Here is a 17,832-nt window from a genome sequence, read left to right on the forward strand (position 1 = left end):
TGGTAAGGGAACGTAGCTGGACGCGGAGAGAGGCACAAACTTGGAAAGTTTGACGCGCAGTTCGTGAGGCTTCCCACACAGCGAACCCCCCGAGCCCTTGGCTTGATGTTCTTCTTGCTTTGCCACCAGCTCCTCGACAAACTTGTTGTAGATGTCCTCGAGGTTGTCGACATCCGCCAGATGCAGCGTCTTCGCCTTGGTGTTGTGGCAGGAGCTGTAAATTTCATCAGACGGCTTCTTGTACCAGCAACGAAGCGATGCGTAGAATTTGGTGGAGTGCGTTGCAAGCGTATCGCCGAGGATGGAAATAATTTGGGCTTGCACGTTCTCCAAAAAGCTACGCACGTCGCATGAGTCCTCCGAAGTAAGGGGAAAGTTCTCTAATAAACGCTGGAAAGCAGACTGGTTCGCTTTTATCGCTGGCTTGACGCATTTGGCAGGTGGTGCATTGATGGAGGCTGTTTCTGCCTTCCTCTTGGTGGAGGTCGAAGGCTGGGACCCAGATGTATTTTTGCTTAGACAAATAAGCTTATGCTTCTTGACATACGCAATTGTAATGTATTTATTGCATCCGGAACACAGTTCGGTGGCAGCCAAATGCTTGCCTGGCACGCAGGTGCGACAATGTCTTGCAAAATTTTTGCTTGATATAGTTTTTTTGCACACAGGGCAACTTTTCATGGAGCGCATTTTTTCGGGGTATGTTTATTTATATGTGATCTGTTGGTGGTAGAGTGTTTACAAAACAAAAAATGTCTTATGAGAAAAATTTTGTAAGTTAATTCTAATTGGTGTTAGTTTGCGGGGTTTATTTATATATGGGTAGTGTTGTCTTCCTCAAATATGTGCTTTAATCAACCCTATAAAAAAATTAAAAAAATATATAAGAAAAATATGATTGTAGATAGAAAAAAACACAATAAATATTGTATGCATGTGTAATTCTATTTAGTTTATTTTTGCTAGACACAAATCTTCTTCAGATTTTATTGCCCACTAATATATTTTTCTACCAATCTAATAGAGGTGTGAAACTATGAAAATATTCTTGTTTATATATATTCTTTTGTTTTGGCTGATATAATAGCAAATATATATATATAGTTATTTTGAAATTCTAAAATTTTCAGGTATACTTATTTTTTACATGCAAACATACATCATAAAAAATTACACAATCGTATTTTTTTTCCATATACATATTTTTTTATTTTCAGAAAACAAAATTATTTTCGATCTCCATTTTTTAAAAAAATTATTTGTGTTTATAGTATTTGTCGGGCAATAGCAGATAAAACAAGAATAGGTTTTCTACAACCCATACTTTACAAGTTACAAAACAACTTAGAAATTACATCTTGAAATTTTAATTTAAAATAACTCAAAAACAGTAAGCACTAATTATTATGTTTCCAATAGGTTGTAGAGTACCTTCAATTTTTTATCAAATATCATTAAAATTTTCGAATTAGAGTAAAAACTAAGCCGGCAAATCAAGTTTCTCAAAAAATAAAAAATTGTCTGTATTTCCAAAACTTGAGGGGGTGGAATCGATTTTATTTGCTAGTCGAATAGTTTTCGTCGAATCCTATCCAACAAACCTAAAATCATCATCCTAGTTCAATTAGGAGCCGAGAAAATCAATGTCTTGGAAAACATCTTAAGATTTTTGTCTTAAGAAAATTTTCTTGACAGACCGGAAGTAACATCTTGAGATACCGGAAGTCGACTTTCTTAAAGATTAAGATATTTGTCTTAAGACATTTTCCAAGACATTGATTTTCTCGGCTCCTATGGGGCCTAGAACCATGTAACTTTGGTCTATGTATATACCAGTACTTGCCCGACCCTGTGGCCGAGTGGTTAGCACATCACGCTACGACGCCAAGGGTCCCGGGTTCAAATCCCGGTCAGGTATGGTTGTTTGTGAATATCCATTTTCATCAATTTCATCACTCATCCCCATCTTCGCAAATTAGCCAAGAGGCACAAAACACGAAGTTAAAATAAACTAAATCAATCAATCAATCAATCATTAAGTTCCGTGTTGCAATCATAAAATTAAATTTTAATTAACTTTTTTTTCTATCCATCTCTCAAATCTATATAGCCTGTTCATATTTGGCATGTCGACCATTTTGTTTACGTAGCAAAAAAAATCTCAAGCCATTTTTTGTGAATGTTCGTTGTAGCCATAAGTATATTTGGATATAATTGCCGGATTTTATTTAACTTTAGGTTTAAAAATCAATAAGCATGCATAAAAAACTAAATATTTTAAATAAATAAGATTCGAATAACTATGTACATTCCACTAGCGTTTGCGATGGCGCAACGGTAGCATTGTGATCAAAAAATCTCGGGTTCGATACCCGCACAAGTGGTTCTTGAAACTATAGGCCCAGTCCCGATTAGCCTTACTGTGCATAAAATAGACTTAAAACATCAAATCAATCAGTACTTCCACGAGCCTCTGCGATGGCACAGCAATAACCTTGTAATTAAAAATTCGATACCCGCACAAATAGTTCTTGAAACTGTAGGTCCAGTCCCGATTAGCCTTACTGTACATAAAGTAAACTTAAAACATCAAATCAATCAGTACTTCCACCAGCTTCTGCGATAGCACAGCAATAGCCTTGTAATTAAAAGTTCGATACCCGCACAAGTGGTTCTTGAAAATGTAGGTCCAGTCCCAATTAGCCTTACTGTGCATAAAGTGGACTTAAAACATCAAATCAATTAGTACTTCCACTAGCCTCTGCGATGGCACAACAATAGCCTTGTAATTAAAAGTTCGATACCCACATAAATAGTTCTTGAAACTGTAGGTCCAGTCCCAATTAGTCTTACTGTGCATAAAGTGGACTTAAAACATCAAATCAATCAGTACTTCCACTAGATATCAAAAACACGCAACTCTCCTTCATTTTTTCTTGCCTTCCTCTAACAATTTAACACATTTATTTTTTGAAATATGCCCCGCACACATATTTCCTACCTACCAACAACAGCACACAGAAAAAAAAAGATATTCCAGCTACCAAGATGCATGCTTCAAATATACTTATAAACCAAAGCCAACTCATGCAAGCTAAAAAAACAAAGTTACTTACTTTTGGAAAATACTGCAGAAATGCTTTTCACTAACTTTCAAAATAAAACAGAACTTTTTACACCAGTGCTTTAAGTTTTATACGGTTTTCTAATGAGGTCAAAAGTGAAATGTTAGCCAACGCAACGTGGACCAATAGAAATCCGAGACAATCTGCTCTAGAATATTTTTCCCCCACATTTCAGCCACATCATTCACAAGTTAACTTCCTGCCCCTACTGACGTATACAATACACAGGATGTTAACTCCCATCATCCCAAGGTCTATGTATTGTTGAATTTGCGTCATTGCGTCAACATTGATAGCACACACAGAGAGAAGAGGGAATAAAATTGTAGTTTTTCTAGATGTGTTTGCGTCACAATACAGAAATAAAGAGAAGTACGTACGTGTGTGTGTGTGCAGCACATCGTTCCCCCGAGAGAGGTTTACAAAGGTCACGATATACATTGGCGCCCAGAACTTGGAAATAATGCGTATTCGCTCACCACTGTTGCCAGCTCTAGGTCTCTCCCCCTCCTCATCTTACAGCAATGTTGGTATCTCTATCTTTTTTAGTTGCAGGTGGGTTGCCAACACACTCTAGTTAATAATACTACATATTATACACACACACACACACACATACTGTGTTGCCATCCATCCATCCATCCCTCTCTCTCTTTTACGGCAGTATATATTTGTTGCCGGCTCTTCTTGCTCAGTGTGTGTATGTTACGTCAGTATATAAATTGGCTAAGCCTCAAGCAAGGTAGCCCTTGCCAAGTAAGAAAAAAGGGCTGTAGGTAGGTGTTGGTAATACTGTCGGTTGTTTAACTCTTCCCTCTCTCTCTTTTTCCCCTCTCTCTCTTTTTTTTGTAAAAAGCTATGGCAAAAGTACCAGTAGGTTGGCAAATTGCTTTATGTACTGTAAGGCAAGCCTCAAGAAAAGTTGCCAGCTCCTTGCTTTAGGTTAGGTTAGACCAAAATAAAAACCTTGGTGATTTTTTCGAGTAAAGTGTTGGCAACACTGCAAGCACACAAGATTGCCAGCTCCTTGCTTTAGGTTAGATTAGACCAAAAAAAACCTTGGTGATTTTTTCAAGTAAGATGTTGGCCACACTGCGAGAAAATAAGGCTTATGCCTTACAAGAGCAAACCATTAAAGCAAGCCTCAAGCAGTGTTGCCAGCTCCTTGCTTTAGGTTAGGTTAGACCCCAAAAAAAACCTTGGTGATTTTTTCAAGTAAGAAGCTGGCAACACTGCAAGAAAATGAGGCTCATGCCTTACGAGAGAAATCCATTAAGGCGAGCCTCACCGAGCCTCATTTTCGGGCGTTGAACCGGCCCGGCTCACCTACTTCTAAACTTTTCAAATTAGGAAACTTTTACACTTCTTCCCCTTCATCCAATACAAATGTAGATATTTTCAAAGTTATGATAATGATTGAGGAACCCCATCTATAACGTAATTGCGTCCGCAACGTGATTGAAGGTCACTCATGCGATGGTATAAGACGTGGCCAAAGTCCACGTCGAAAGAACGCGAGTCCAATAACTATAGAGACTCAATTCCACCACTGACTGACTGAATTACTGACATAAATGTTCTCCATGAAGGAAACCCCGGAGGCGAAAAATACCCGATTACGACCCCTCATAAAATCGTCCCAAAAGTCCATGAAAATATAAAAAATTCTCACTTTGATCTTCCTTAAGAGTGAAAATGCCCATTTTTTCACGTCCTTAGCAACCATTGCCACGGGCATTCTTTGGAACACACATTGAGTCCTTCTATTCTTACTTGTCGGGATACATATATTTCTCACAGATAAGTAACACACAGATGAATCAACTCCTGGTTTTAAAATGGTACCTCAAACAACAGTGACATAAGGAATTTTAGTTTAGATACAATTACGTATATATTGTTATACTCAGTGCGAAAATACGAGCTTGGTTTCTTTAATGAAATGTTTAGAGGTACAATGACAAATAATTATTTAGATAGTTTGCCGTGCTTGTTGTTCACCACGGAAACGGACGTTGCTAGGGAATATAAAGAATGTTTATTTTCACCCAGAAAACTACTGTAAGTTATTATACTATATATTTCGTATTTCAAAATACAAGTGTCAGAATTTATTACAGAGACAAGATAGGAATTTGAGGGGAATGATGGAAAATAATTATTTTCCAATTACGTTTAAAAATGTGAAAATGACAAAAGACGTTTATATTGCATTTCTAATTTAATGTAGCTATTAAATTCGTTGATGCAAGACATCGAACTAATTATCTTGAAACGTTTTTACTTATTCAGTTTATTATTAAGAAATTAGACAATACTATGTTGAATATTTGTACCCTATTAGAGCCCATACACAGATAATGTTACATTCTAAGCTTCTCAAATTAGCGAACTTATACACTTGTTCCCCTTCATCCAATACAATATACATACATTTTACCCCATCTATAATATTATTACGCCCACAACATGGTCAAAGGTCACACAAGCGAGCGTAGAAGACGTTGGCGAAGGCCACGTCGAAAGTACACGAGTCTATGTATATAAAAATGGATGTATCTGTGTGTATGTATCATTCTTTCCGGGATAACTCAAATTCCAGGAGCAATTTCAACTAAATTTGGTGCACGTAGCACGTGCAATGTCGAAAGATTTACTGTGGTGGTAAGACCCTGGCACCTCTAAGGGCGGGGTGGGAAGGGTGTGACATGTGAAAATAATCGAAATCGACCGATACTAAATTCCGCCCAAACAGACATACGTACGTGACACTATGCAATCCCGCACAACGATATTGTCTCGGGCTGTATAACATTCAGGCTGATTTGAATTTGTGATGCAAAACGACCTATATTAGTGTGGAATCCTTAGGTTGTGGTGTCACTAACAAGAATTGTGACACTCCCAATGACGTTCAACTCCAAGACACCGCTGGCACCCCTAGGGTACCGGAGGGAAGGGGGTGACATGTAAAACTACCGATATAAGTGTGGAATCCATAGTTTTCAAGGTCGCTAAGATAAATAGTGATACCCCCAATGCCGTTCAACTACACGTTCATTTTACACTATAGTTAGAATTCAATATTTTCTTTTGTAATAGAAGATTAGGATAATTATATTCCCTGGCAACGTCGGGTAATCACCTATTGAATGATTTTATTTTTAAAAACTGTATTAATATAATATCGTAGTGTACTAGTTGTCAGTTGATTACATTATTTTACGATGCATAGTTGTAATTATTGTAAAATCATGTAAATATATATTTCTACAATTCGTAAAGCAAGTAGGAGACGAATTTGCGTATTAAATTAAATGCAAGAAATTGTTATTTGGTTTAACCAAGAAGGAAAAGAAAAAAGAACATGGGCAAATGAACTGAAATAAGACACAGACATTAGTATCGGGCCAATTTACAGTTGAATAATGTTCTCGTTTCATGAGGAGTACTTGGAAAATTTCGAAAAGTAAAAACTGTTTACCTCGGAAATGTCTGCTAGTGCTCCTTAGTGAATTGGCATCTCAATATTTATATGGTACACTACCACTCCACGAAGTCCTATCCCAAACTTAGTATCGTAAGCAGATGTCATTCTTTCTTAGTGGAAGTTCACCAACCTGAAATTTTTACCTTATTGTGAAAGGTCGAGCAGCATGTTTTTTTTTTGTATTCATGTATTACCATAAAATATATGTTTGATTTGTTAATGTCATTTATTATATTTTGCTTTTCTCTTACTTTTGGCCAATGGCGAAGATGGGTATGTATGGTAGTAAGAAAAAATGGATAAAGGACAATGCTAATTACACATGGACCGCAGACAGTACAAATTCCATACAGGATTTTACTGGAGTTAAGGCTCCAAACCTTTGTTGGCATGCAAGGGTGCAGATTCGAAGTTATAATGCATGGAAGAGAGGCTAATGTTTATTGCCTTCAGAGAACCCTTACGACTCATAAAAAGTCTAGAAGTTATGACGATTCGAATATAAAAAAATAATAATGCCGAATCACAGGTTATTATATTGTTCGAATGTGATAACTCAAAGTAATGATACTTTCAGCCGTTTGGCACATCCCCTAATCAAGTCTCCTTATATTTCCATTCACTACTTAATCGAATTTAACGTTGATCCACTTCAAAGTTCAATGTTGAACAAAACATTGTCAGACGCAAACTCAATTTGGTTGAATTATCTAACTGAATATACTTAGTTCGTTGAGCTCTTGTAGAAATATTATATACTAGCTTTTAACAGAACGTAACACTACAGCCACATAATCAACTCTTGCCTCATCCTGTCGGGCATTCTAAGTTCTTGTGTCCTACAAGTTACTTCGGCATTTCATTCTCATATTCATAATCAGTCTAAGTATCCTCTTGGATATTTCTATCTTAGTGATATTAATTGTACTCTAGTGTGTCTCGCGGAAATCTGTTGATACACAAAGGTTTTCCTGCAGAACATTTTCAGTAGGACTAATATGTTATACAAGTACAGCCAACAGTATACAACCTTGCAACTGTCCCCAGTGTGGAGCAGTTCTTTGCAATAATTAAATAAAATAACTATTCAAATGTCACATAATACAAGAGTATATCAACTACTTTCTACAGTCACCATAAAAACGAATAACAAAAGAAAATGACATCAACATTGAATCGAGTATGTACAACAGAATTTTCTTAATTCTTTTCGGATTATGCACAAAAGCAAATAACACAATATGATTGCAATTTTTTTTGATTTAAAGAACTGTTGCAATAACCACCATACATCATACATACTTTGATGTAGAAATATATTATTCAAACGTAACGCCTCCAATTTATAATCTCCACTTCTTCTACTAATATTGGCAGCAATCTCATTCTTTGCATATCTTCTTTACAGCCATCTTCAGTAGATTTCATCAGTACTGCAATCACATTACTAACACTATTTCAGAACCATCTTATGTCCATTTATAAGGGATTTATTCTTCACAAGTACATTTCATCTCTATGAAGTTAAATGTGCAAATGGAATCCTCTAATGCATTTGTAAACCATACTACATTCATCTTACATACATTGCTTCTTATAGTTCTTCACGCGAGACACTATGTGTAATTTCTTCTGGTCCTTTAATATTTTCTTCGTGTCAATACTTGTCTTTCATCCATTGAAATACGTCACACAGATAAAATACATGGCTTGTGAGAGGAGAAGCCCAACGTAAGTTATTCCATAAAATAAAATATCATGATCAACAGTAAATAAACAGAAGAGAAATAATAAATTCATGCTGTTTTACACATGATAATAACATATATATTCAAAAAGAACTTAACTTGTCTTGTAACAGCGGTGGTCAACTCACTGTTCAAAAATAGTATCTAACCTTTCCGATGGAACAGGATAATATTTTCTATGTAGCACCCGAGTGAATTATCACATTACGAGAATTAGTACTCACACTGTCATTATTTTGACTAGTATTACATCCTAGTGAATATTGACCACTATTCTAAGTTGATTGTACATCAGCATTTGTATTTCTTGTAGCACTAACATTAACATTATTATTATATGTGGATTGATAACTTTTACGTCTGAAGTTAGAATTTTTCACGTTATTATTAGTCCTGTCATACCTTACAATGTGCCTTTTAAAGGGATTTCGTTCAAATCTTCTGTGAGAGAGTCAATGATTCACATTGATCTCTGCATTTTCAGTCTATGTTGTAGAATCATAAGAATTCCGCTCAACATTTACTTGCCTGAGGAAGTACTAGGTGGGTCTGTTAGAAAAGGCCCCGTGGAAAATGCGCTCCTTGCATGTAGGCAACTCTTGTACACCGAAAAGAAGAGCGGGGTAGAGAACTTTCCAGGATATCGGTGCCAAGCCGTTTAGACTACTTGACATAAACGTAAATTAATGAAACATCTCTTCTCTAAATACAGTACAGTGTGACAACAATCTACCTAGAAGGAGGTGCTGGAAATGCCCTCCGTTGACCCAGAGGCACGTGTGCAGACGATACCAGATGTTCTGAAAAGCACGGGCGAGGACATCCTGCGGGATGGCCTGGATAGCTGTGATAATGTTGTTCTGGAGTTGTTCGAGTGTGTGAGAGTTGTTGCTATACACCTGCCACTTTAGAGCTCCCCACAAGAAGAGATCACAGGGTGAAAAATCTGGAGAACGAGGTGGCCAAGGTTCGTTCGGGGCACGGCTGATGACGTAATCAGGCAGGAACACTGACTCAATGCGCGTGATCGTTGCACATGCTCTATGCGCCGTGGCTCCATCCTGCTGAAAGTAAGCTTTCCTTCGCTCATCCTCAGTCAGTTGTTAAAAAAAAACACGTTGAATATGATACTGATGTAACGAGCCGAGTTCACAGTCTCATGGAAGAACACGGGGATGATGCGGCGTGATTACACGGCACACCATACACCGAGTTTCTGGGCGTGTAGTGGAACATTCATGAACACGTGTGGATTGTCACCTTACAGGTCTCGCGTGTTCTGGGAGTTTATGTAGCCTGACAGATGGTACCATGCTTCATCGGAAATGAACAAGTAATCATCCTGCAGCACCTCCGGATCAATATTGGACAGAAACCCCTCGCAAAACTGCACGTGAGCTGCCTTGTCCACATCCCGCACCTGATGCATCACGGTAACTTTGAATACGTGCAAGTTCAAGTCCTGCTACAGGATCCACAAAGCGGTTGACTGGGACACCTGCAACTGTTGTGTCAAACGCCGAGATGATTTTCGTGGACTGCGTATCATTAGTTGCGCTGCGTCGCCCACCTTTGCCTCAGTGCTGACAGTATTTGGACGCACTTTTGGCCTATTGAGTACGGATCCGGTTTCCCACCATTTTGCAATCAGTTATTGCATTACTGATTTGGTTGGAGACTTCGCTGGAACTCCATTCACAGCGAAGTCCGTTGTAAAGAAATCCGCACACAGTTTCCAAGAACCGATGCATGCATACGTCTCAACAACAAGGATACGCCGCTGCACCGTTAACACCATGCCGACCCATCGAATCTCACTCACAACTTTCATCGCCGCTCAACTGCACTCAACTGACCTTCACGCTGCCTGCCTCAAGGTCACAACTGGACCCTTTCTTTTCATTCCCCTTCTAAGTCAAGTTGTCTAAACTGCTTGGAACCGATATCCTGGAATGCTCTTAACCCCGCTCTTCTCTTCGGTGTAAGTGGGTTCCCTACATGCAATGAGCACATTTTCCACGGGGGTTCTTTTAACAGACTCACCCAGTATGTTATTGTGTCAAAACTCCTTTTCTTATTAGCCCTGTCATCAGAATCCGTATTATCACGGGGGAAAGATAAATTCTTACTCTTATATCTCGAATACAATTCTATAGTTTTTCATTTATGCGTCTGTTGCTTAAGATCTGTAATGTTATGGGAGCACAAATTATTTGAAATTTACTCAGCTCATTCAAGATCATTCGTATTACTTCAAATTTGTTTGGAGTTTCCACAAGATTAATAGGCAGAGTACACATTTAAAGCATATGCTTTCAATCATAAACCTGAAGCTGGGTTGTATTTTCTAGATCGTAAACAATTTCAAGTGAGTTTCAAAGAACTCAAAAGATGCAAATTGATGAAAAAATGTATGTACAAAGTCCTCATAAGAAGTGAAGCTCTTCATTTCACTGCTAAACCAGTAGGCGCTCACATTATATAAACACTTACGAATTATACATACTATATACATGAAAGGAACACCAATTAAATTTAACATTTTACTTAGTTGTTCTATAAAGTCTCTAGAAGAACGTTTTGATACATCTCCTCCAAAACTTGTCAGTTGACAGAGTTCACTGACTCGTGAAAACCTATTAGAGCATGTATTAGGCTTATTAGAAGAATTCAATATACAATCATTATTCAGTCACATGGCATTGTAAGTAAAGTTTGCTCTAGTACAAAGACTATAATTTATATTTAAATGATCAAGAAAAAGATCATGACTTGTACGTTTACGTTGGCAACCACATAATGAAGGTACAAGACCTGTGAAATTTTCCATATTATTAAAAGGAACGCGAATTCCAGAAGGAATGAATGGGATTTCTATTAGATATAGAATAAATTAGCTTTGATGTGTCTGCAGTACATGAAGAACTAGATTAATTGTTTTCAATGTCACAAGTATGTACGTGCTTATTATCATACAGTAAAGAACTGTCCACCGAAGAAAATCATGAAAAACATTTTTCAATTACCAATCATCCCATTTATATCACATAACGTGTAAAAACTGTTCAATTCCCACAACATTAATATGCTCTAGAACATTTTCGGATACTATTTCATGCTCAACTTTTTAAAAGAGTTTGTTCTTTGATCAAATCCAACAAGATTCCGATCAGCGGGAAACTTCTGATATCCGCGAATCCGGAGAACGAGGGTGAAATCAAGGTTTCCTCCGGCAAGAATGTTTACCATATCAAGTACGATAAGATGGACTCCGACATCACGTTCGATGTGTCTGCCGACGATCTCTTCTATGTAGAGCTTCTGGGAGATAAAGACAAACTCATCCCTTTCTTCGTGGAGATGCGGAACACATACTCAATAATAAATAACTATAGTAGCAATGCCTAACAATATTTTCGGCAACAGGAAACGCGACGATCACGGCGACGGGTTTCTCATTCTGAACGTCAGGGTCAACAAGCAGATGAACGACCTGCAGGCTCTGCTGTCCGCGCTAAACTCCAATCTCCTGTCCGATATAGCCAGCCTGCAGTTTCAGTGCCTGGACCCCATCCTCAAAATCGACGCCGAACTTAAATCCCTGTTGCAAAAGTACACAGATCTCGCGTCCATCGACAACCTTGGTAACTTGGTAAGCGTCGACAAATTGGAAAACAAACTCAAGGCACGGACTAACGACGTGGAACAATTGAAACAGCGATTTGAGGATCAAACGAGCAGCATCCACACCTAACTGCAATCCATCTTTCAGAGTATCAAAATTCAGGATGATTACGCAGACATCTGAGATATATTTACGCAAGTAGTTTCGATTCTTGTAAATTCGCACGTTGGAAAACACAAAGATGGAACTTCAAACAGATGCCCTGGACGCCGCCATCGCCGAGGTTCAAGCCAAACTCCGAACGCTGGAAATCATCATATACAACCTGCCTTCGTCCGGCGAACCGAACGCCATCGCTCGAAGCGTAGCCAGCATCAAACTTTAGCTCGAGACTTACGAATATTTCTGGAAAATTCAAGGCACCGTAGTTCACATCGATGATACTTTGACAACCTAGAAACTAGAGCGGGAATCGAAATTGCCCGGCATTGCCAAAACTCTGGGTCCTGTTCAAGAGCAGATCTCAAAGCTGGAAAGTCTGAACACCGAATCCGAACTTTCGCATTTCTACTACCTGATAGACGACTTACAGAGCAAGTTGGAAACGCTGCAGTCATAAACACTCACACAGGATGATATGGCGCAACTTCAAGATGCAATGCGTACCTTTGCGAATGACACCGAGATGGATGCTATGAAAAAGGCTCTGGAGTCGCTTCAGAGTACGGTGGCCACCATGACAAGGTCGAAGAAACTGAGAGCCGTTAAAACCACCGTGAATCGAATAGTCAAATTTGACGACATCAAAAACATTCAAGCCGAAATCGCGCAACTTCGGGACACGGTTGCTGCTTTGCTCAGCAATCAGATGTCGCCGAACTTCACTTGCTGTTTGCTGAGATCCGACCTCGCGACACAAACGTCCAAGTGGAGGCTTCTTGAAAATTTGCAGCAGATCGTTGCGAACGTCAAGCTCCAGATCGGCGCAGTAGAGTCGAACCAGGAATCTTCCTTGCAAAGTTTCGGTATCAAGCTTCATGATTTGAAAAAGCAATTCAAGTAACTGTACGTCGACGTGAGGATCAAACCCAGCTACGACGAAGTTTTTCGCATCATCGGGGAACACCTGACTCTTAAATCCAAAAATGGCGCGTTCGTCAAAGAAGCCTTCGAATCCATTCACAGTACCTGCAGACTGACAGAGACAAGAAATTCTATAACTCGGTCTTGCAACAATTCGTTCGAAAACAAGGTATCTAGCATTATTCATCGTATAGTGTCCCAAATATTGAAACACGTCAAAGGAAGCTAAATACAAAGTAGGACAACGAGTGAGAATCAGCAAATTGAAATGTACGTTTGAGAAACTCTTCACCAGAGACTGGAGCATAATTCGAGTCTTGCCGGGAAGCAGGCATACCTATTTAATATAGGACAACCGCTACGAAGTTTTGAAAGGTCGCTTTTACGAGGGCAAGCCTAAATACCCGGACATGTATATCATCGAGAAAATGTTGAGTAGATTAAATAATAAACTATTTGTTAAATGGCTGGGACTACCGGAAATAGTCGGAACGATGCAGACGAGGTGACCTCAACGTGGAACGTGGTGAAGCGCTTACCCGATGCAGAAACATCCAAAATTCGAAAGAACGATGAATTGATACCTGACAACATCCGTTACCTTGCCTCATAGGGCTGCCGAAAAAACTACGTTGCTTGTGGACAATTTTTTGCTCACACCCAAAAGGATAGATTGGAAGAATATATACCTGAACGTATTCTCCAAAAGTTTGGAGCAATCGAAATACCAACAATTCATGAAACTGTACGAGGGACTAGGCATAGCCACTTTCGCATCCGAATGAAACCACTCGAACGTTGTCCCGAAAATACGGTAGTGGTCTTCGACGAGTCTTCGACGATGTAATTTTGGAAAATCGAAACTAGATTCTCAACTTCTTCACTCAGGGTTGTCACAGTTGCATAGACTGTTCTTACCTTAAGCAGGCTTTTTCCAAGATTCCCAAGCAGCTACTATGCGACAATGCCAGCCTCGTCTGTCTATTTTGTCAGGATTACATCAACCTGAAGTACGTTCACGACGACTACGTGGACGGAGACGTCCACTACAATCAATTTTCGTATTTCTGAGCTTCGTTTTGTTACCAAGGCAATTTTGTATTTGTAACAAAGACATGACGCGAGAACCAAAAGACGGAAAGAATAGAAACAAAATCAAAGACTTTTTAAATGTTGCATCGTTACGAGGAACGTCATGACGACTAAAATAACCCCCTGATAAAAAAAAATGACAAAAAATAAAATTAAAGACAGCTTGAAGTTTCGCGACTACCTAGCAAAACGATTCAAGGGTTGGAAATCTGAGAATCGGGGTTTTTGCGAAGAGCAGAAGGGCGAGGGTCAACCTATCATCGATGCCATCAGGGAACTCAGTAAAGAAATCAAAGGTGTCACCGAATAAAATCAGGATCTTATCACTGAGCTCGTACCACTTGCCGCTCGCAACTATGCTGAATTATCAATCAACGCCTCTCTGTAGTATTTACACACTCCGTTCGATCTTTATCTCGCTTTTACGTTACTTTCAGCTAATCGCTATAATATGTGTATAAGGGATGATTTATTGAAAATTAACGGAGAAATAGGTTTTCTAGCTCGCGTTTTGTAGTTATCAGAATGTTATATATATAAGGGCTATGCTGATATATATATTTTTTTTCTATAATTCCCCTAATTTGTCTGGTTAAGCAAGAAATAATAACAACAGTTCGTCGGCCTCAGTAGAGATATTGCTATGTTTGCAAACATTTATTTGCTATTTATTTATTTTACCCTGATTTCAGCTAATTTTGTAAGGGGGAAAGATCCAAAAAATCCAATTTTTACTATTTTTATAGTATAAAAAATAATTACGTTTTTTTTTCAAAGCTCAACTCATAGGGGACAAAATTTACTTTTTGAGCTTATGTCAGTATATTTTAAGCATATATTTACATTTTTTAAGAGAAATAGATATATTGATAGAGATTTTGAGTTATTTTACAATGCTGTATACCACTGTACAGTGCTGCGTATATAATTATTTCTCAAACGTGTGTATACTCTAAGTTATGAATGCTGCATTGCTATGTAGAGTATATAAAATATTTTTCAAATGTATAATATATTCTGATTAATTTTTTACGTCTGAAAATGTACATGTGTGCATTGTTTTAGAAATAAAAAAAGGCTATATATAAAAATATATATGCACCTTTGGTATATAGATTACTAATAACATATAAATCTATAATTAATTTTTATTAAGTATAAATTGTTCAAATAAATATTTTTGAAAAACAAATTGAATATATGAAACCAAATAAATTTTATTTGTAAAATTTTTAATATATAAAAACAACTTTTTTTAAAAAAATATATATATATATAATTATATATACACAGGGTGACTGGTAATTAGATGTATTCCCTGAAAGGGGTTAAAGTAGAGACAATTTGCAATACATTTGACCATCTGATACCCCGTCCGAAAATTAGTAGTTTTCGAGATAATCGAATTTGAAATGTTTTTTTTTTTTAAAAAAATACAATTTGAGATATAACTGCTCATTGTATGGAACTAATTTCAGCGTTTTCTGATAGCTATCAAATAAGTGGTTCGTTGAAAAAAGTTTTTCCCAAATAACAATCACATGTAAGAATTAAAGAACATTATATGTCTTGCTCAAAGTGAGCACCTCCGTTCGAATGCAGGCAGGCAGGTTTTTACGGACATTTGGTCTCATAACTCGTGATGTGATTGTATCCTTGATGTGTTGACCAACTGTAAAGATCCTCTCCCTGAGCTCTTCTTACGAGTTTACCGGTGTCTTGTCATGTGGCTCCAAATGTAAAGGTCGCAAGGCTTCAAATCGGGGGACCGAGCCGGCCAGGGAATCGAGCCGCCTCGGCCAATCCATTTCTTTGGGTAATTTTCATCTAGCCACAGTCGCACCCCCAGGCAGAAGTATGGATGGGCGTAATCAACAATAATTTGATCGAGCCATTTTTCCTGCCTCAAATCTTATAAGGTATCACTTACGAACATTTATTGAGGAACGGGTTGACAATGTTGTTGGAGGATGTGCCTCTAGCTGCAAGACGTGACATGATTTGTCAGCATGATGACTGCCCAGATCGATACTCAGATCGATTTGAAGCCTTGCGACTTTTACATTTGGAGCCACATGACAATACACTGGTAAACTCGCTAGATGAGCTCAGGGAGAAGATCTTATCAGCTGGTCAACACATCAAGGACACCATCACATCACGAGTTAAGAGACCAAATGTCCGTAAAAACCTGCGTGCCTGCATTCGCAATGGAGGTGCCCACTTTGAGCAAGACATATAATGTTCTTTAATTGTATTGTTCATTGATTCCATTCAAATGAAGGTGAATGAAGTATTATTCCTTGTACACAAATGTGAATGTCAGCAACATTTGTACCTTGTGGGATAGCAGATGTCACAAGGAAGTAATTTAAGTAATTTGTACGCTTCGTGTCATAACATTTTTGTTATTAATACGTTGCCAAGTAAACTAAGAGTGCAATTTTTTTATCATCACTTGTAAGTTTAGACCCACCCGTTACTTACATGTGATTGTTATTTGGGAAAAACTTTTTTTCAACGAACCACTTATTTGTTAGCTATCAGAAAACGTTGAAATAAGTGCCATACAATAAGCAGTTTTTTCCTCAATTCATCTTTTTATGAGGAAAATTGTAATTTTTTTTAAAAAAAAAACTATTGAAATTCGTTTATCTCGAAAACTACTAATTTTCGGACGGGGTATCATATGGTCAAATTTATTGCAAATAGTCTCCACTTTAACCCCTTTCAGGGAATACATCTGTCTGAAGTCATAATTGATATGTTTGATATTTTTAACAATAGATGTCAGGGGAATTCAGTTTTGTTTTATGTTTAATCTCGAACAAAGAGAGACAGTGACGCTCAGTCAGTTCGCGAGACAATATGGCCGATTGTGCGTGGTAATTTCATTCCGTCCATCGCGTTGCATTGCAGTATATACATGTAATCTTTTGGTTTAGTCAATATATCTTCGTTATTATCAGTGAGTGTCATTTGCAATCATCCGAGTCGAATCACCTTATGGAATTCAATATGGTCCTCCACTCCAGAGGTATGGGTTTGTGATAGCGACACGCCGCAGTAAGTACTATCATTTTCTTTGGCGTGCATCGTACAAATTAGACAGACCCATCTCGGCCCAACAGGCAAGCACATTTTGGTTCATCAGTGGCCACACACAAAACATTCATTTTGGTCCAGTGACCGGACTCATTCATTTTGGTCAAGTGACCGGACTCATTCATTTTGGTCCTTACCGGCACGGATGTTTCAGCTACGTGACATTATGTTCAAGTTCAAGGTCAAGTGCTAGTGCAGTTGCGAAACAACAGTTTCTTACAGCAGCCATATTGCCAACAATGCAGCTCCATTGTCGTTCGCAGCAAAGGATTGTAAACAGCTGGACGATACTTTTAATGCATCATTTTCTTCACGACAACGGCGCAGGAGGTCGGTAAGTATATTTTACTTTGTCTGGCTCATTTCCTTGCATTTATTTCCTTTAACCTTTCGTGTTCTTCATAAAAATGAGTGAGAGCGAAGTGCAGCAGCGTCTCGTTAGACAACGAGGGACATTAAAAGGAAAAATCACTCGAATGGAAACTTTCGTCAATCAATTCAGTGAAAGTGAAGAAAACATTCAAGAAGTGCGTACTCGTTTCAATGCATTGTCTCGCATTTGGG

Source organism: Lepisma saccharinum, chromosome 23 (assembly GCF_977018435.1).
Source record: "Lepisma saccharinum chromosome 23, izLepSacc3.1, whole genome shotgun sequence".
Classification (NCBI taxonomy): domain Eukaryota; kingdom Metazoa; phylum Arthropoda; class Insecta; order Zygentoma; family Lepismatidae; genus Lepisma; species Lepisma saccharinum.